At 32.9% G+C, this 21548-nt stretch overlaps 1 protein-coding gene across 1 annotated transcript in view; it reads left to right on the top strand.

Moving 5' to 3' along the window:
• Window positions 1-21548, top strand: part of ATRNL1 (attractin like 1) — a 716619-nt gene that overhangs the window by 77031 nt on the left and 618040 nt on the right. The gene's annotated exons all lie outside the window — the stretch shown is intronic.

A 21548-nucleotide genomic window follows, 5' to 3' on the forward strand; every position in this document is an offset into this window, starting at 1 on the left:
ACCATTAAGCTATAATCTAAAGGAATCGTTGTAGGAGAAGGGAGTCCAGATTGTAATGATCCCATAGGTTGAATTGCATGATTCATGGCCCTTAAATCCTGTAATAACCTGCAATTACCTGATTTTTTTCTTAATAACAAAAAAATGGGGGTGTTCCAAGGGCTCAGCGTTGATTCTATATGACCAGCCTGAAGTTGTTCCTCAACCATCATATGAATTATCTTTTCTCCCCTGAGATAGGCCACTGAGAAATCCATATAGGCTCTTCTGTGAGCCAGATGATTTTTTTTCTGCTATTTTCTGGATCGGGGAGACATTCAGGGCCCCTAATAAAAATTTTGGTCTGGAGCATTTATTAATCTCTGTCGAGGAGACTGGTTTAAAAGCAGATATTCATCCTGAAAATTCCTTTTACTATTCCTAGGAAGAAACCCTTGATTAAATTCCTCAAATGACCTAATAGAATTTGGAGTTATCCATAATAATCCTAATTTTCTTGGTATATCCCTTCCCCATAAGTTTACTGGTAAAGAATCTAACACATAACGCTTAAAAACTCTACTATTTTCATCTTGGTCCTACCAGCGAAGATATTGGGCACTCTGAGCAGCTATGAAACCTGTTCTATTCTTTCTCAATTAACTGATGCTATATGTAAAGGCTGGTTCTTAGGCCAGAAGTTGCCAGACAGGACTGATCTGTCTGTGCCAGTGTCAATCACTCCTTTGAGTTTTTTATGATTAATTTTGACAGGGGGCGCTCCTGTCACACTAATTGAGCCCCAGTACACTCTGTCCGGCCATTTAGGAGCTGAGGTTTTACCTGGACAATTGGTGGAATCACAAGGTAAAAGAATTAATTGAGCTATTGTATTCTCAGTAGAAAGCCGGATGGCATAATTTGATTTTACAATAACTGTTATCTCACCCCTAAAATAAGAATCCACTACTCCTGGTAGTACCTCGATTGCCTGTTTTAAATTACTACATTCCAAAATTAATCCTATATTTCCTATAGGAAGCGGCCCAAAAATTCGGGTATGAAATTGCTGCGGCCCCATTTCAGGCACTAGGTCAGTTACCATTGCTGGTTGCAGAAGGATTGTTTGGGTGGATGGCCATGGCCGGCCGTGATGACATCAGGCCCTGTGACCTCCCTTCTGTTTCCTCTGTATTTTCCACTCCGTGGCCAATCGGAAGTTTTTTGACTCCATACTAGGAGGAAGCAAAGGCCAAAATGGACGTGGACTTACGCCATCTTGGTCGATTTCCTCCCCCGCCACATGGTCTCTTCCCCTATAATGGCAATGAAGCAGGAAGAGCCCTAACCCTATGGCGCAGGATTTTGCAGTCTTGCGCAAAATGACCATTTCTCCCACAAATAAAATATCGCCTGCGGGATTGGCGTACCAACTGCTGCGGTTGAAATCCTTGTTTCAAGTGTCTGCAAGGATAAAGCCTTGTAATTGAGCCGGGCAGATATCTGAACACAATGAATGAATTCTGAAACTGTTCCTTTTTTTCTATGGGGTCTGAGAACATCCTGACAAAGTTTATTTGCATTTTCAAATGCTAACTGCTTAACGAGAAATTCACAAGAACCTGGGTCTCCGTTTAATCTGTTAGCCGTTTGATATAGTATATCTACAAAGTCTGAGTACAACTCATCTGCCGCACTGTTTAACCTTAGTTGGAACTAAACTAGACTGGTCCCAGGAGTTAATTTGTCGCCATGCGCATTTAACATATGCAGTTATCTGATTGTAGACTGCAAATTTGTAATTCAGCTGTCTTTCCAAGTCCACAAATTCACCTGTCCCCAAAAACATGTCCATGGGGGTTTGAATATCCTGCTTTCGGTTTCTTTCTGCTTGCTCTAAACAATAATCAGTCCAATAGGACCTCCAAAGCAAAAAATCTCCACCGCTTAAACAAGAGCGCGTGATAGAGACCCAGTTGCTGGGAGGAAGTGGCTGATGGCAAATTGTTTTGAGTAAGCTTTGCACAAATGGTGAATTAGGACCATATACCTCAAGCATTTTTTAACCCCTTGACAGTTTTCAACGTTATTACATCATGGATACGGACACACTGGTCTTGGTTGTTAACCTGTTGCAAAAACTGGGAAAGACTGAAATCCACTAAATGTCCTCCCCAGCTTCCTGAGCCTTCCTAAATCCATGTTGTAACAGTGGGAGAAAAGTCATCGCTAGCTCAGAGTACCTGTTAAAATTTGTCCTTCTAACTGGAAGTGGCTAGATTTGAATGTCTGGAGCAGGTCCTGCTAGACATAATCTGTTAAAATTTCCTGATAATTCCTGGAATTCAATGTCTGACTCATTTCCTCAGTCTGAGACTCATCCATGTGTCCTTCCTCTTGTCATCTTGGCTTTGTTTCCCAAAGCCTGGAGGCGGGGGAGGGGGAGGGGAGGAGGAGGAGGAGGATTCTATACCTCTATGAATTTCCTCTCGACTCCTCTTTCCGAGGGGGATTATCTACCCCTCTGGAGGCTTCTTCTCTATGGTTTTCCTCCTGACTAATCCAGTCTTGTTCGAGTGGAGTTAATCTCTCAGTTTTATGCTGGCTCCAAGGTTATCTGCTTGATGGATAATTTGAATGGAATTGGATTCTGCTCTCAACCTCGGAAAAGGAAGAGAGATTCTTTTAGTCTCAGGCAATTTTTCCATTTGTGTAGATTTGATTGCCCTCTGAATACCTTTCAATAGATCTTCCAGGGGCCATGGACTCTGGCCCAAGTTATCAAAAAGGCAAATTTGAAGTTGATTACTGTAATGTGCTTATATAAAAAGAAAGTGCTTGCTCTTAAGAAATGTACATCTAAATATTTAGAGGTAATAGGAATGATGTATACATGTGTAAGAGAGAAACATATGCACTAATGATAAAAGAAATAGGACACATTGATGGTTGTGACTGACAGGGATATTGGCGTTCTTTGGCTATTCTTGCAACTTGCTTATAACATTGAAATTATTTGCAGAAATGCTAAAAATAGAAGAAGCTATATAGAATATATATTTAACTAAAGATTATAAGAATTCCCTTGAAATTGCTATGGCAATAAAGGAAATGTCAGTTTGTCCTTTTTTCCTAAACTGAATTATGCCTATAAGAAAATCTATAAATCTCTGAGGGAGTTATGTGGATGATTTTACTAACTTGGATCATAAAGCTCTTCTGGGTTAGTCCTGAGGGAAATTTATTTCACTTTAGGTTAGCAATACCTCATAAAGTTTCTAAGAATCTCAATGTGAGTCTCAAGGTGAATATAATATTAATGTTTTGCTTTAGTATTCTTCACATATTTAGAATTTGGGATGTGTATTTGGGAAGCCATTCTTAATTTTATGTTAACTTCTTTTGATTAAAAAATCAATAGTTTTAAAATTTTTTTTGATAGATACATAATTGTATATAGAAATGTATTCTTTTCTTTGTAAAATGTGATAGTAATGTATGTTTCTTCAGCTCCTAACATCACATATTTTTAAAAATTTCATAATGAATTTTAAGTGTAAATTAGACATTGGTTTTCAGCAAACTAGCATTTGAAAATACAGATGTATTAGGTGGGAATTAGGAATTTTTAATAAAAGTAATTATCAATTTAAAAGTAATTAAATAACAGGAATCATAAAATGCAGGATTTTATTGTGTGCTTAAATCAGGCCTAGCAATCTATCCACAGTACCACAAAATAAACAAATAAATTAGGCTTACCATTTGCAGTACAGTTAATTTAATTTAGAAAAGATTTTTTGCAGGACTAATTAGGAAAAGTGAAACAGTTTCAGTATATTGAGTCAAATTTTATTTTAATAAATTGCTTTTTCTAGGGGACCAAGGCTACTGTTAAAACTGTTATGATTTTATACTTACTGTTTCAAAAATGTCACAGTAGGAAGACTAGTTTTGGTAAGTAAAATTATTAAGCCATATGATTTTAAAACTTTATATGCTATATAAATCTATGTATATTTTAAAATAGGCATTGACTGTTCTAAACTATTTCAATAGTTGTACAGTTAGGATTCAGAAATTTCTGGTCTTTTTATATCTGTGATATTTTTTTCTTGATGGAGATCAGTGCCTTAAATTTTGGACTTACATTTAGAAGAAACATGAACTCACTGTAACTTGCACTTCCTGGTTTTTCATGATTGGTTGGAAGTGTACTTGTGCAATTTAACCACTTTTCACATATTAACCCTTAAAGTGTTTTGAAATATCTTTATTTTCCACTTGTTTTCAATTTTTTAGGTAACATTCTTAGGTCTTCACATGGCAAGTTTTCTATTCCATATCCTTTTGATAACACCGTACATTGATACAAACTAATGGTTTAAAGAATATTTTCTAATGATAATAGCAGTAGTTAACATTTGCTGAATGCTTAATCTGTGGCAGGTGTTGCAAACCCTGTACATATGTTACCTCATTTAGTTCTCAAAGTGACCATGGAATATGTATGTTATTTTTATACCTTTGTACAGATGAGGGACTGGAAGCACAGATGTTTCACACAAATGACCAATGGTTACCCCAGTAAGTGGCAAATCAGGATTATATAAAAATAAGAGTCGGGCTGAGGTTGTATTCAGTGAAAGCATGGTTGCCTAACACAAACAATGCCCTGTGTTTGATCCTCAGAACCACCACCAACACACACACACACACACACACACACACACATACACACACTCACACAGTACAAAAGGTGCATATGTTCATTGTTTACCCTTTGTTGTTTTTATTACCCTCTCTGGATAAACTATTTTTTGTAAAGAACCATTCAAACCTAACAGCTTACAGTATGTTATTTAATGTAAAATTAATACCTTGTTCTAGATAAGATGTTTTATTCATCTTATTAATCCAATCTAAATTTGTATTTCATACTACTTTGATTCGGTTGACTAGTAGCAAAATATCTTACTTTAGTTCATTTTGTTTTTTGGTTCTGTTTTAAATGACTGATGTGAAGCAAGATATACTCTGTCCTGTACTTGTGTGGTTAGTGTTGGAACCTTGGTGAATGACTTGATATTTACCATTAAAATAATTTTGGCCCATAGTTGCTTTTGATTTTCAACTCTAGAATTTGAAGATATAGTTAGGTCCTCTTCTGGTCTGGTTGGTGGTAATTAACTAGAATGTTCTGTTAAGCTTGTGGGATTGAATGGTTCAATACAAGGTATACTTTTTCCAGAGAGGGAAATAAAGATGATAGGATAATGTGTAACATCTCTCTCTCTTTCCCTCCACTTTCTTATTTCTCCCCCCCACCCCGTGTGTGTGTGTGTGTGTGTGTGTGTGTGTGTGTATTTTGTTTGCTTGGTGGTTCTGGGGATCAAACATGGCCTTATACATGCTAGGCAAGGACTCTACCACTGAGTACAGGTTCTTTTTCTTTGTCCTTGAATTGACAAAAAGTGTTGACTAGCAAAACAATGGCATTAAAAGAAAGAGATGGAGAAAACCTATAGATTAAAGACATTTGAGGAACTTATCAGACAACCACAAAGTATAGATCTCATTTAGGACCTGATTACAACAAACTTAAAAAAAGCTTATAAAATGATTAGAAATTCAATAACAACTAGATACTTCCTGGATGAAAATTCACAGTCACAGGCCTTTAGGATTTTGACATAGGACCATGACTTCTTCTTGAAATAGTTTCTCTTTTGCTATCCCTGCTGCTTGTTATGTAAATGTAATTCCTTTTTTTATTGTCTGAAAGACTTTGTGTTGTCATAGCTTTAAGTATCTGAGTTACAGTACCACTACAGTTTTCTTTTTTCTTGTCATATTTGAGGTTTTAGTCTTTTTCAGAATCTGTCTATTCTAGGTAAAATTTTAAATATATTAACCAAAAGTCATTCATAATATTTTTAAGTGAACTTTAAAATTTTTTTCTCCTTTACATTCCTAATATTGGATCCCTGGGCCTTCTTGCTTTTTGTCTCCATCACACTCTCCAGAAGATTTTTAATCTCAACACTTTCCAAAGTACCAGGTTTTGTAATTTTGTATATTTGTTTGTCTGTTCTTACTTTTATTATATCTTCCTTTTAATATAGTTGATTTGTTGTGCTTTCCCCCCTTCATTATGTTGGTACTTCATTGTCTTTCAGGTTTTCTTATTTTAAAGATTTATAAATATATACATTTAAAGATGCAATGTAATAAAAGTAAACATGGTTATAGTTATATCCTACATAATTTGGTAGGTAGTATGTTAATTCTTAATATATAAATCTGTGAAACCCAAATTCCTGTCAAGGTGTAGAACATTTACTGTTACTTGAGAAAGTTCTCTCATGAGTTTTCCTATCCTTTACCTTTTTCAATTCTTGCTATTTTTCTCCATCAAATAGTTTTATGTATTTTAGAATTTCATGTATATAATACATTATGCACCCTTTTTGTGTAAAGTTTCTTTCATTTACCATGTTTTTGAGAGTCATTATCTTTAAAAATATGACTTTAACTTTTTAATAAAGTGCCATACCTTTTGTTCAGAATGGCATAATATATTTGTTCATTAAGTTCAGTTCATTATCTGTTTCATTTAAATTTTAGATTTTACTGATAAGTTGACTGCTTGTCTGTTAACTACTGGAAAAGATATGTCAACCTAACCTAGATGCTGTTGATTTTGTACATTTTTCTTTCTAACACATCCAATTGCTGCTTTGCATATCTTGAAGCCATGTTACTTTCTGGAATATTGATCTTTTTTATCAGTATGTAGTGATGTACTCTGTCATTGGTAATGGTTTTGTCATAAAATCTATTATTATTTGAAATATTGTGATCATCTCATAGAGGTAAAATGCATCTCTTCTCTCACTAAATGTGGTTTGGATGTTGGGAGTGATGATGTTGTTTACATGTCAAGAGGGTATGAAGATTTCTTATTCGTACTGTGAGGCTTTCTGGGGAGAGCAGAGAAGCCTTCCAAGTAAGTCTCAAAATGGCTTGAGAGAAGAAGACAAGGGGACTGCTTATTGGCTTTTGTTATGATTAGGAGTGGGGGTAAGTTGAAAGTTATTATGTGCATGCAGGTAAGGTCTTGAGAATCTCATCAGCATCATTGAGGGAGCAATACAAATAGTGCTTTAAGTGGCTGTGTGCAGATACTACCCTTGATCTTAGCTAAAAGTTTGAGGAGCTATTAATAGGTGCTTTATTAGAATCCTAAGCTATCTTAGCAATCTTTATTATAAATCACTAAACAGTTAACTAAATAAAAAAGATTTCATCCTGTATTGTGGATTTTTAGTGATCAGTAAATTTGGAGGAATAATGATATTGTTTTGAAATAGTATATTAGTAGAGGAGTTGGTAAAGAAGTGTTTGGAATGTTTATTGTTTTGAAAGTGGAATAGGCAGAGTGATCATATGTGGAACCTGAGAAAGAGGAATCGTTTTGACTCAGTTTGAATTTTTTATAGATGGAATCATGTAGTATGTGGTCTTATATGGCTTCTCTTAATTAGCACAGTAAATTTGAGATTCATAGATTCATCCACAATTTTTCCTGTATCAGTGCTTTGCTACTATTTATTTATTTATTTTTGATACAAGGGATTGAACCCAGAGGTACTTAACCATTGAGCCACATCCCCAGCCCCTTTTTAATATTTTGGGACAGGGTTTTGCTAAGCTGCTTGGGGCCTTGGTAAATTACCGAGTCTTTTTTTTTTTAATTTGCCAATCTATTCTTTTTTTAAAATATATATATTTTTTATTATTAGTTGTTCAAAACATTAGAAAGCTCTTGAGTCTGGTTTTGAACTCACAATCCTCCTTACTCAGCTTCCTGAGCTGCTGGGATTATAGGTATGCACCATTGCACCGGGCTGCTCCTTTTTATTCTTTATTATTTTTAAAAAATCTTTTCTTTAGACGTTGATGGACCTTCATTTTATTCATTTATCTATGTGTTGCTAAGAATCGAACCCAGTGCCTCACACATGCTAGGCAAGTGCTCTACCACTGAGCCACAATTGCCAGCCCCTCCTTTTTATTCTTGAGAAGAATATTCTATTGTAAGGATAAAACACAATTTGTTTATGAATTTACCAGTTACTTGACATTTGGGTCCAATTTTGAGGTCATTTGAATAAAGCTGTTATGAATATTGTCTTACAAGTTGTTCTGAGAGCAGGGTTTTTATTCTCTGTGTGACTACTGAAGAGTGGGATTGCTGGGTTGTTTGGTAATTAGGTATGTAACTATAAGAAAGTTGCATGGTGTGTATCAAAGCAGTGGTACCATTTGCAACCTACCAGTAGTGTTTGAAAATTCCTTCTACTTCATATTCTCATATTCAAAACTTGTTATTGTTAGTCTTTTAAACTATTCTGTTGGAATTGTGATGATATCTTAGTATGGTTTTTATTTGCACTTTTCTGATGATTAATGATTTCAGGCATCTTTCTGTTTCAGTGTTTGATATTTGAATATCTTCTTTGGTGAATATACAGTCAATATACATATGTTTTGTAATTTTGACTCAATTTTTAAATATGGTATGAAGATCTGAGATTTTTGAAAAACAGAATTCGAATTTAAATGACTGGATTTTTTTAATATATAAATTATATATGATTTATATATATAAATTTTAAACTATAATATATTTTAAATTTATACATATAAATTTTCTTTGTCCATTTAAATAAATGAAGTCATTTGAATTTGAATTATTATGGAGTAGTAAGAATTCTTTCTATATTCTGGATGTAATTCTGTTATTCTATATACATGTCTTAGAAATATTCTATCCCGGTTTGTGAGATACTTTTTCATCTTTTTCAAAGGTAGAGCTTTTAACTTTTATGAAATATAATTTATGAATCTTTTTATATCTGTTCTTACAAAAGCATAGACATAACACAAAGTTCTATCTGAAAGATCTTTATTAAGTTTAATGTCACAAAAATTTTTCTCTTAAGTTTTTTTATTATATGTTTTGTAATTCTGGCTATTATCCTTAGATCTATGACCCATTTAAGCTAATTTTTAAATATAGTATGAAGTAAGGACTAAGATTCAAGAAAATAAATATACATTGTCCTAGCACCATTTTTTGGAAATATTTTTCATTCCCCATAAAATTACCTTGGTACATGTGTTGAAAACTCAGTTGACCATATATGTGTAGGTAACTTTGTGTGTTATATTCTGGTTCATTGATGCATACTCTGCCTACTTCAAAACCACATTCTGTAGATTACTATTGATTTAGAAATCTAAAGTATATGTCCTTTTTTATTTCTATTTTTTAAAAATTTTGGGCCATTCCAGTTTATTTATACGACTACATAAAAATTTATAATGAGCCCATTCATTTATTTTAAAAAAGCCTGTGAGGATATTAACAGGGGATTCATCTAGTCTACAGATGGGGAAATCATATTCTTAACAATATTGTCTTCTAGTTCATTCACATAATGCATCTCTATTTATTTAGATATCCATTATTTTAATAATGTTTTATAGTTTTCAGTATACTGGTGTTGAAAATAGTTTACTCAATATTTCTATTTCATATTTTTACATTATTGAAATGGTATTTTATAATTTCATTTGACAATAGTCCATTGCTAGTAAACAAAAATAATTTATTTTTAGATATTGCTATCATGTGCTAAATTTCCACATGATATTTTTATGAATTTTTGGCAAACTCTTTGTTGACTATATATAAAATAATTTGGTGTGGTAGTCAAAATTGTTTTACTTCTATCTTTTCAATTTATATGCTTTTTAATTTTCTTTGTACTGATGGGATTTCTAGTATGATACTGAGTAGAAGTAGTGGAAGTAGACTTTTTTTCTTCTTCTTATTTTAGGAGAGAAAGCCTCAGTTCTTTAATTATTGTATTAGTAATATTTTAAAACTGCCTTTTATCAGATGGAGGAAATTATTTTTATTGCTAGATTGTCGAGAGTCTTTTTCATAAATAGTGATAAATTTCCTCAAATAATTTTCTCATAGCTGTTGAGAAGGTAGTTTTGTTTTCATTTTTTATTTAAGTTATTGATAGACATTTATTTTATTTGTTTGTATGCAGTGCTGAGAATCAAACCCAGTGCCTCACATGTTATGCAAGAGCTCTGCCACTAAGCCACAACCCAACCCATTATTTCTGTTTTTGATGATAGCCATTCTAACAAGACTGACATAAAATGTAAGGAATTAAATCATTTAAAAGAATTTGCTAAGAGTTGCTTAGTCACCTAAAATATGGTCTGTTTTGGAGAAAGATCATTGAACATTTGAGGAGAAATTCAACTGTAATTGATGAAATAGTCTATAGATGCCTGTTAGGTCCATTTAATTTATAATATTCTTTAGATCTTATGTGTCATTACTGATTTTATGCCTAGATGAACTATCTACTGATGAGAGAGGTGTCTAAAAATCACCCAGTATTAGTATATTGGCATCTTTGGAGCCTTCATGTTGAGTAGTATTAGTTTTATGTAATTAAGTGCACTGACATTGTGAGCATAAATATTTTCTATTGATACATCTTCTTGTCATATTTTTCTCTTTACCACAATTAAGTGACCTTTATCTCTTCTAATTAATTTTATTTTAAAGTCTGCTTTGTCAGAGTTGCTACTCCTGCTTGCTTTCAGGCTCCATTTTCATGGAATATCATTTTCCATCATTTCATTGCCTAAGAGTTGAATTCCTTGCAGTCAACATATAGTTGGGTCCTGTTGTTTAATGCACTTGCCAGTTTTAATTAGAGAATTGTGATCATTCAGTGTTATTATAGAAAGGATTTTACTATTTTTTGCCATTTTTATTTATTTCTAGTCTTCAAGTCAGACCTAATTCTTATTTGCTTTATTAACCTTCTAATGACATTCACCCCTTTCTTGAGCCCTGGAATTTATTTTTAATTTCTTTTATGTAGAGGAGTTCTTCAAATATTTTCTAGAAAGTTGGCTTAGTAGATGAATTCTTTTAGTACATGCTTAGCATGGAAGACTTTTATTTCTTCTTTGATTTGAAAGAATAATTTAGTAGCTATGCCAATCTTGGTTGGCAATTTTTTTTTTTTTCAGGGCTTGAAACACATAGTTCCAAGTTCTCATGGATTTTAGACTTTCTGTTGAGAAATAAGATGCTTTCCTGACTAATTTACTTCTAAGTGTGACCTAATCTTTTTCTTTTGAGGTTTTAAAAATTGTATCCTTATTTTGCATTTCTGGCCTTTTAATAATTTTTCATGCAGATTAAAAAAAAAGTTTCTATTTGAGGTTCTAAGTGCCTCCTGTATCTAGATGTCCATTTCATTCTCAAGGTTTAGAAAATCTGTTGTTGTTATTTCACTGCTAAGATTAATAAAGCCATAAACCTGAATCCTGGTTGCTTTCCCAAATCCAAAGATTCTTGAATTTAGTCTCTTATTATTGTCCCAGAATTCTTGTGTATTCTGATCATGGTTTCTATTTTTCTTTATTACTGAGTGTTTAAGTTCATAAAACTTATCTTCAGGTCCTGAAATTCTGCCTTCCACATGCTTTAATCGATTGATGAGACTTTCAACTAAATTTTGTATTCAATTTATTAAGTATTTTATTTCCAGGATTTCCATTTGATTCTTTTCCAGAATCTCTATCTCTTTATTGAAATCATGTTTTACGTTCTATATTTTCCATCTTAGTTTATCCCTTAGGTTTTCTTTTAGTTCATTGATCATTTTGGTAGTCAGTTTTTTGAATTATTTGTTTAGTGTTTCCTTTGCTTCAATATCTGTGGATAGTTATTGGGGCATTATAAACTTTTGGAATGTCTTTTAACCTATTTCTTCATTTATTTATTTTCTTTCTTTTTTAGTTCCTATGTTTATCTGTTCAGATGGATTCCTCTTTAATATGTGGGTCCTTTGTGGAATATCTTTTTTATGATAAGCCTTAGACAGGGGCTATATCTTAACTTGAGTATATCTGATCAGCATAATTCAAACGTTAATTAACTTCAGCAATCCTCATGAATTATGAGAGGAAGGGGTAACCATATTGCAGCATATGGTATGAAAATTATTACTAAAAAACTATTAACCAATGAGAAAGTGGGTCAGAGATAAAATAGAACATGCTGAAAAGATTAAGCATTAATGATAATATACTAAGTTGAACTGGATGAAGGGACAAAAATAAGGAAAATAGTTAATAAAAAAGAGGAAAGAAAAAAGAAGAGATGGACAGAGGGGGGAGAAGATAGAGTGAGAGAAAAGAGAATGAAGGAGAGAGAAAAGGGATGGCGATGGGAGAAAGGAAAAGAGCTATTATTGAGAGCAGATCCAATTGACAAAATAGTTAAAATTAGAACTCTGGAAAAACAGATGCTGCCTTTTACTTGGAGTATTTTAGACAATCTACATTTAGTGTGGTTATCAATGTGATTGAGTTTAATCATGCTATTTTGATTTTTGTCCTCTATTTGTCATTCCATCTTTGTTTCCTTTTTACTATGTGAATATGTTATATAATTTCATTTTTCTTTATTATTAACTTCTTTAACATAATTGTTGAAGTGCTTAAATTTAGGTCTACTAGTTATTCATTTCTTCTTTGCTTACTTTCATTTCATTCCTGTTTTCTTTTTTATTATTTGACTTTTTTTTTTTGCAGTATTCCACTTTAAACTTATTTAGTGTGATTTTGACATTATCTTTGTAATTTTGAAAAGTAATTTTTTCTTTGGATTTTAAGATATGTCCTTAACTTTTTACACTTTATTTAGCGTCAATATTTTGCCTTGTGGGTTGGAATGTGGAAGCCTTACCACAGTTTACCCTCTCCAATCTATATTGTAGCTGCTTACTTACTGTGTCTACATATATTGGAAACACCATAAGGACATGTTGTTATTTTTGTTTCACCCCATCAAATGGACAAGAAGGAAGAAGAAAATAGTCTTTATTTACCCAAGTATTTATCTCATCTATTGTTCTTTCTTCATTCTAAGTTTTCTTTCTTTGTCATTTCCCCTTGTTCTTAAGAGCTTCTTTTAGCATTTCTTTTAGAACAGTTCCATTAAATATATGGGTTATCTTCTTTGCATCTGAAAATGTGTTTATACATGTCTATGTAGGATATGTTTGTACATATAGAATTGTGAATTATAGTTATTTTTCAGCACTTAAAAAATGTTGAGCCACATACACCCACAAAGAAAGGAAAACGTTGAGCTACTTCCTCCTGGCTTCTGTGGTCTAAAGTCACAGTTAAAAAAAAAAAAATATATATATATATATATATATATATATATATATATATATATATATGTATTTAGTTGTAGATGGACACAATATCTTTATTTTATTTGTGTATTTTTATGTGGTGCTGGGGATTGAACCAACTGCCTCATGCATGCTAGGCAAGTGCTCTATCACAGAGCTACAATCTGGCCCAAAGTCACAGTTTTTTTGAATTGTTGTTCTTCTATAAGTAATTTGTCACTTTTTTCCTAGTCACTTCCACAATATTTTTTTCATCTTTAGTTTTCAGTAGTTTATGTTTTTGGTGTGAATTTCTTTGAAAATATTGTTTATAATTTGCTTATCTTTTTGAATCAATAGGACTATTACTTCATTAATTTTACTTTTTGTTTTATTTTTGTATGATTGCACTATGATTTACAATATGTACCTTAATCTTGTCATATTCTACCTGCAAATAAAGTTATAACATGTTATATATATAGTGTTAGAACCTGGCAACAGTATATCTGTATTTTATTCCCTTTCCTTTGAGCTGATATCATATTTCTATGTTATAAACATCATAAGAAATTGTTATGTTTGTTTTGAAAATTTTAAGTAGACAAAAATTGAGAGATGAATTATTTTATAATTATTTACATATTAATTTTTCCCTATATTCTTCATTTGTCTGTATAAGTAGATTTCATCTGGTATTAGGTATCATTTTCATTTAGTCTAAAGAATTTCTGTGGCCATCTCTTATAGGGTATGTCTTTGCTTGCTTTTTTCATTTTTGTCTTAATAGACTTTTCTTTTTCTCTTATTTTTGAAAAAATATTTTTCTGGGCATAGAATTCTACTTTGATGGTCTTTTGTTTTTTAATTTCAATTTCTGTGGTACTTGGAATTGACCACAGGGTCCCAAGCATGTGAGATAGGTGCTGTATTACCAAGCCTCGTACCCAGACCTATTTTTGGTTTTGGAACAGAAATTTTAGGTTGACAGTTTTTTCCTTGTCTTAGTAGTTTTAAAATTACTTTCATGGTCCTTCTTACCTTTTTCTTATGCTTGCTCATCTTCTACTTCAGGATTTTCTTTGATGGGGGTTTCTTTATATTTTTCCCCCTTTATTTGTATTTCACCTTTTTGGTTTTGTGAAATTAAGGCTTCACTAAATTTGGGAAATGATTTCTTCAAACATTATTTCTATCTACCTTACCATGACCACATATTTTAAGTTCTTTCCCCCTATAATATCTAATCTTGTGTTAATACTCTTAAATGTATTTTCATTTTAGGTACTGTATTTTTCATTTCTAGGCATCTCATTTTTTTTCTTGTGCAGGTCCTGGATATTAAATCATGACTTTGTGCATTTAGGCAAGCACTCTACCACTGTGCTAAACTTTGAGTCCTGTTTTATTCTTTTTTTTTTAATCTTCCATTTCTCTGCAATGTTATTGGACATACTTGAGCATATTTTCAATAGTTTTTTAAACATTCTGTTCTACTGTTTCTGTCTTCTATATTATTTCTGGGTCTCTTTCTATAGAGTTTTTTTCCTTCTTGTGAAAGGTAATATTTTCCTTGCCTTCTTACAATTGTTCATTTCTTAATGCATTTTGGAAATTGTATATTTGTACCTTCCCAGTTCTTGGATTTTGTCATATTCCTTTAAGTAGTGTTGGAGTTTGTACTAACAAGCAGTTAAGTTACCTTATACCACTATTAGCATTTTGGAAGTTTGCTTCTGAGGTTGTTGTGGGTGGATTTTTTGTAGTGTATTGCTCATTTATTCCAGTATTATGACCTTTTCTCAGGGCTCTACCAAACAGCTCTTGTAGAAAGAGTTGTTATTATTATCTTCTTCTCTCTTGTTACTTGGAGCACAAATTCTTCTGAGTCCTGTTTGAGATCCAAGAGTTGTTGAGCTTGTTAGTTTTTTAGTGGTCTTTTTCATAGGCTCAAGTAGTTTTCTCCTATGGAAGTACCAATGGCTACTCAACTAGACTCCTTTTCTTGGTGCTCAATTGCCTCAACTCTAATATTGTGTCCTACGAATTCTAGCTCCTTTGGTTTCTTTGAACTCTCATCTTTATTTTCTCAACTCAGCAAGGTCCTCAGACTCTCTTTGCAGTCTGAGATTGCACTTCTTATTCAGACTCACTTATTATGCAGTGGTCAGGACATTGCCTTCAGTCAGTATGCTTTGCCAATCACAGAGGTTACCCAGTTTCTCTTTTATTTAAGATCAGTGTCTTGTGGTGCTTGGTATTCAGTATCTTGAAACCATTTTTAATATATTCTTTTCTGGTTTTTAAGTTGTTCATGGCAGGAAGTTAAATGCTTTATAAATTACTCTATCACAGTCTAATGAAGAACATTCAGTGCATTTGGGTAATTTTTGTTTTTGACTTTTACATTATCCTGTGTTAGTATCTTTAGCTAATTTATTATTTATTAAATAAGTACATGTATTAATTTAGTCATGAATTTATAGCTCATTTATTGAGCTACTTTTGAACTGTGATACAGTTTTTATAAATTGGGAATATGATAGAGGACATTACCAAATTAAATATAAAATTCATGCATAGTAACCTGCCATAACATTACATAATGTATACATGTCTCAAAATATCATGTGATACATGTATCAAAATGTCATGTGGTATTCTTTAATATGAACAATTTTTATGTCTGAGTTAAAAAAGCAAGTCACATGTAAATAAAAATTTTTTGAGTTCACCTGTATTTTGTTATCTTCAATATTTGTTGAGACTAACTGATTTTTTTAATAGTATATGAACATTTTTAAGTACAAAATAACATAACAAGAGTGAGAATCAGGGGCTCTGGTTGTGGCTCAGGGATAGCATGTGTGAAGCACTGGGTTTGATTCTCAGTGCCACATAAAAAAAATAAAATAAGGGCATTATGTTCATTTATAACTAAAAACATTTAAAAAAATTTAAAAAACAATAAGAATCATAGTTAATATTACATTTAAGTTTGTTTCCTATTTGAACCAAATTATTTCCTTTATTTTTTTGTCTAAAACCACTCCAGACCACTGTGGTAATATTTAAGCATACATTTGCATTAGACCTGTGTCATGACGCTGATACTTTAAAAAAATTGTTTTTAATGTTTGCCAAGTAGTTAAGTGAAATATTGCATTTAAGGTGAATTGTCCTGATTACTAATAAGGTGAATGTATATGATAACTTAAACTGAGATAATTGTTGATTTATATATAGCTGTAAGAAGTAGTAACAGAGTGATCCTGTAAACACTTTACAATTTTATTCATTAATAAGATCTTGCAGAGGGTTGGGGATGTGGCTCAAGTGGTAGCGCACTCGCCTGGCATGCGTGCAGCCCGGGTTCCATCCTCAGCACCACATACAAACAAAGATGTTATGTCCGCCGAAAACTAAAAAATAAATATTAAAAAATTCTCTCTCTCTCTCTCTCTCTCTCTCTCTCTCTTCTCTCTCTTCAAAAAAAAAAAAAAAAGATCTTGCAGAAATTCAGTGTAATGTTCCAGCTCTGTTTATTGACACCGATACAATCCTCTATTCCTATTCAGATTTTCCTAGTTTTGTACTTGAGTGTGTGTATGTGCACATTTAGTTTTGTGCAGTTTTTTGTATATGTTTCAAGTGTCTGCCACCACATTCATCATTACAGACAGTTCCCCATCACAGTCACTCCAGAATAGTCCATCTCTCCAAGATCATTCACATTTTCCTTTTAAACTCACCCATCTCCCTTGTACCTCTGCTCCCTCTTCCCATTAACTAGTGACAACTATAGTTCTCATTTCCACAATTGTGTCATTTTAAGAATGTGATGTATTTATACATAAGATAATTTTGATATATTTGTGCTTTTTATTTTATTATTGTTTTTTGTTTCTCAGGTTTCCTGTGAGTTATGTTATTTTTAGGATTTCATCTTGATTTGCTTATAGTGTTCTTGAGCATCTCTTTGTCTAATTTTTTAAAAAATATATTTTAGTTGTTGATGGACTTTATTTTATTCATTCATATGTGGTGCTGTGAATTGAACCCAGTGCCTCACACATGTGAGGCAAGCACTCTACCACTGAGCCCCAACCCCAGCCCTTGTCTCATTTTCTTGGTGCTCTAGACTCATCACAGTCTATTGGCATCATCATTTTAGCACCTTGAGTAAAAGTCTGGAAACCTTGCTTCCACTTACATTAGTTTATCTTCCCACTTTTACATATTGTCTTGAGTATCATATGGTATTATTTTTGTCTCCATCAAATAAGATTTATAAACTTCATGAGAAGAAGAAAGGCTTCAACGTTATTTTATCATTCCTTTTCTGTTCGAAAAATTTCCCTTAGCTGTTTTTTAAGAATTTTTTTTTTAGGTGTAGATGGGTACAATATCTTTATTTTATTTTATTTATTTTTATGTGGTGCTGAAGATTGAACCCAGTGCTTCACACATGCAAGGCAAGTGTATATTACCACTGAGCTACAACCCTAGTCTAGTCCCACCTTAGCTCGATTTTTTTTTTTTTAGTCTTTATTTAAGAGTCTTTCCCTCTTAATTCCTGAAGCATAATTTCACGAGAGGTATATTCATGCTTGATGGTTAGTTTCCCCCCCAATACTTGAAAAATGTGCTGCTTCTTTTAGGCCTTAATGTTTTCAGATGAGAAATCCACTATTATTAAATTGATGTTCTCTATAGGTAATGTGTCTTTTCTCTCAGTATGCTTGCAAGATTTTTTTCCTCCTATGTCTTTAAAGTTTAGAAATTTAATTAAGATGTATCTTGGGGCTGGGGATGTGGCTCAAGCGGTAGTGCACTTGCCTGGCATGCGTGCGACCCGGGTTCGATCCCCTCAGCACCACATACCAACAAAGATGTTCTGTCCGCCGAGAACTAAAAAATAAATATTAAAAAAAATTCTCTCTCTCTCTCTCTCCTCTCTCACTCTCTCTCTCAAAAAAAAAAAAAAAAGATGTATCTTGTCATGGATTTCTTTAGATCTATCCTGTTTAGAATTTGCTTGTTTTCTTAAATCTGTAGGTTTATGTCTTATACATAAGTTTTATAAGTTTATAGCAATCATTTCTTTAATACTCTTTTAGCCCCATTTCTTCTTCTCTTCTTCTTCCTCTTCCTCTGTTGATATGAATGTTTGATCATTTGTTATTGTCTCAAAGGTCTCCAAGACTTGTTTTTGTTGTTGATTTTCTCTGTTTTTTAATTTTATTTTATTGATCTGTGAAGGCTTTTTGATCTGTTCAAGTTTCAGGGTTCCCCCACCCTCCCCTTTGAGCCTATCCAGTTAGTTTTTATTTGTTATTCTAGTTTTCCTTTAACTTTTTTTTGCTGAGATTTTGTTGTTGTTGTTGATGTTTCAAGAGTATTTGTGATTGCTTGTTGGGATATTTTTATTATGATTACTTTAAAATCCTTGTCAGATGATTTCAACATTTGATTCAGCCATCTCAGTGCTAGTGTTCCTTGTATTTTCTCATTCAAGTTGTGATTTTCCTGTCTTTAATGTGATGTGCAATTTTTGATTGTACCTTAACATTTTGGCTTTTATATTGGCAGTCTTTGGGCCTAATTTAAGTCATTTAACAGGTAGGTCTTGTGATAGGACCTCCCTTTCCAGTGTTGGGCATGGTGGGGATGGGGAACTGTTTCTCCCTTCTGTTTAATGTAAGTAGTGTTTGTGAGGTCTCTGGGGCTGATAGGATCATCTGGTGTTGTCCATGGGATTCTTGTTCCATCTAGGGAGATATAATCCTACCAGAGTTACCTTCTGCTTCATGATTGAGGTGGGAGAATGTTGAACCTGGGCATCTTCTTCCTTTGGGGGAGGTCAGGAGATACACTTCCTCTAGACCTGGAGTCACTGGCCAGTGTGCTTTCCTCTTTATACCTTTTAGAATTCTCCTTTGATTGTCACTCAACGCTATTTATATGGTCTGTGTGGAGGAGCAATGCCCCATATGTTGACTTCTTTTGATTTATTAATTAATTTTTCTTATTCTAGATTTTCTCAAATAAAAAGGAATAGCAATGATACACCCCTCAAAGAATTTTTATTAAATGAGACAGTGGTGCACTTTCTGAGAGATAGGACATGCTGTCTTAGATAATGAAGCTGCTGATGATTACAAAGTTGGTTATTACATTATTGTTTTTTAAGAGCAAATTGAGAACCCAAATAGTTATTTAAATAAGTTACACATTACCAATATAATGAAATTTAGCTGCTAAAAATGTAAGAAAGGGTGTGGACAGATTCCTCAAATGTTTTAAGTAAAGAGTAACCACCAAAAAATATTTTGGGAGACACAAATATATATGTGTGTGTGTGTGTGTGTGTGTTTGTGTGTGTGTGTATGTGTGTGTATATATATATATATATATATATATATATATATATATATATATCCTGTATGTGTTTTGTACTAAAATGTGTATATACTAAAATGTTTAGAACTATCACTTGTGAACATACAGAATATATAAGATGGTGAAAAATAACTCTACAAAGTGGGCTGGGGCAAACGTTATTTTTTTCACTTTTACATTTATAACTTTTTATTCAATATTTTTGTTACAAAGCCAGTTTATCTTTCTTTTTAAAAAGAGATCAATCAAGATGCGCTGGGGTTATGGCTCAGAAGTAGAGCACATGCAAGGCCCTGGGTTTGATCCTCAGCACCACATAAAAATAAATAAATAACATAAAGGTATTGTGTCCAACTACAACTAAAAAATAAATATTAAGAAAAAGAACAAGCAAGAATATGAAAAACTTATTTTAGGCATATGTGAACATTTAACAAGTGGCTAAAGAATATTAATCAAATTCTGTAAAGCACAATTGGCTTTAATGATTCCTTTTGATACTTCATATTTTTTATAGCCAGTGAAGAATCACTTTCTTCACTACCTTAGAATTTTGTAAACGTGAAGAGTTTTTAACCATCATTTTCATTTTTTATTAGTTTGGGTATTTTCAGTGAACTCTCTAGGATGTCAAAGTTTAGGTGACAAGATAGAGGTATGATACAGTTGTGGTCTGGGTTGTACATTTAAAAACAAATGACAGCCCAGTGTGGTGGCACATGCCTGTAATCCTAGCAGTTGAGGCTGAGACAGGAGGATTGCAAGTTCAAAACCAGGCTCAACAACTTAGCAAGGCCCTAAGCAACTCAGTGAGACTCTGTCTCTAAATAAAATACAAAAAAGGCCTGGGGTTGTTGCTCAGTGGTTAAGCACCCGAGTTCAATCCCTGGTACCAAAATCCCAAAACAGCCAAACAAAAAAACAAATGACAGATTTCTTTATAGTTGCTCTTTATCATCTAAATTTTCTAAGGCCAACAAACTACATGCTTTTTATCTGCATGTTCTTATAAGTATGCCTTGCATATGGTTATCTCTATAAATGAACCAGCAATAGGGAGTGAGTGCCTTTGCTAAATACAGCAAGTAGAGTGGAATTTAATGTAGAGAATTTACTACACAGATGCTAGAAGGGCTAAGGATACCCAAGGCAGTGGGATCACCTGGAAATCTAGAAGCTGAAATACAGCAAGGCTGGAGCCTGTGATCACATCAGCTCCTGAGCTACTGCAAGTGCCACTTTTGTCCCTAAGCTGGAAATACCCCTACTCAGTGTTATGAAGCCAACACTGCCATTACTTCTGTTTGCCATCTGTCTCTTATTGCTTCTAGAGACAAAAGAAGAAGATGTTTCTTCCTTTGTCTTCTAATCTCTTATTGTTACTTAAATTGGTGGATCCTAACAATAACACAGTTGTCAAGAGCCTTGGAAATTTAGTTTTAGGACCAGCATTTGTTGAAAATTTGCTGAGTAAATTTTAGTTAAGGACAGTGGTCATATAATTTTTATTTTTGTAATATTAGTGACTAATTAAAAGTTAGTCACATAGTAGGCTCTCATAAAATACTTGCTAAATAGTTTATTTAGGCTTATATTTGAATCCAAAAATGTGTAGAAGAATAAAGATGCAATTTATGATAATTTTTTCAAATGTGACAAATTTCCCTTTTCTCTTGCACACAGAAATTCATATTTTCAGTATTTCAGAGTATAAATTTCTCTACCGAAGGACAAGTGTTACTCAGCTTTAGTGTTACTTAGTATCTAATGTAGCACTTAGCACATTTTTAATACATTTCATGACTATTAAGTAATACTAAATAACTATTAAGTATGCAGTATTTACTCATAAAAATGTGTCATTAAAAC

The sequence above is a fragment of the Spermophilus citellus genome (assembly GCF_964194105.1).
Source record: "Spermophilus citellus genome assembly, chromosome: 15".
In the NCBI taxonomy this organism is placed as follows: domain Eukaryota; kingdom Metazoa; phylum Chordata; class Mammalia; order Rodentia; family Sciuridae; genus Spermophilus; species Spermophilus citellus.